We start from the raw sequence: 996 nt of genomic DNA, 5'->3' as shown, positions 1-996 counted from the left end.
ATATAGAGTAAAAAATAATTTATAATTAATAATTTCACCAAGTAGTTCGGTGTGTTAAAAAACCATTATCGGTAAACTTATACAAAAGTATTATAATTATAAACATAATTAAAATTAGGGTTCAGTAAAAATTGCTTCACCACACACCGAAATTTAGAAATAGCAGTTAAAACTACTATTTCACTACCAAAATATATCTCCCAGACAGCAGCACTCGCAACTCACACAGGCAAAAAAAAAATTAATAATAAATAACGAATCTACCCGGCTTTGATCAACAGTATACGCGTTTCAGGATTAAAGAGGTGTAAATTATATTACCCGGTCGTATTTCCATCATCAATACAGTATTCCAGACTATAAATCCGAGAATGCTAATAAAATTTTATATATATATATATATATATATATACATACATACATGCATTTGTGTGGGGTGGGGAGTGTATGTGTAAAGGCTATAAGATGGCAGAATCCTTAGCGTGTCGGACAAAATACCTAACGATTCATTATACTCTAAGTTCAAATTCCACCGACGTAGATTTTGTCTTCCACCCCTCCAAGGTCGATAATATAAAGTGCCAGTCGAGTACTGGAGTCAATGTAATCGATTTACTCCCTCTCCCTCACCCAAATGCTGGCTTTATACCAAAATTAGAAATAAAACATACACATATGCCTCTCTCCACACATATGGGCTTCCACACAGTTTCCATCTATATAGTCCACTCACAAGACACTGGCTGGCCAGAGGGTGTAGTAGAAGGTACTTGCCCAAGGTACCACGCTATGGGACTGAATCTGAATGGGATTGCAAAGCGAGTCGTTTCATCATACAGCTAAGCTTACGTTTATTTTCAAGCCAACCACCCCAAGTCCACTTTGAAGACGAACAAACGATTGGTTAATGGAAGTAAATGGAAGTGAATGGGTTAGTGATTAGGGAATTGGGCTGACGATCGAAAAGTGGTGAGTTCGATTCCCGATAGCGCATTG

The sequence above is a fragment of the Octopus bimaculoides genome, chromosome 8 (assembly GCF_001194135.2).
Source record: "Octopus bimaculoides isolate UCB-OBI-ISO-001 chromosome 8, ASM119413v2, whole genome shotgun sequence".
NCBI classification, from domain to species: Eukaryota; Metazoa; Mollusca; class Cephalopoda; order Octopoda; family Octopodidae; genus Octopus; species Octopus bimaculoides.
The sequence above is the reverse complement of the archived record's forward strand: the minus strand, read 5'-3'. Positions refer to the sequence as shown.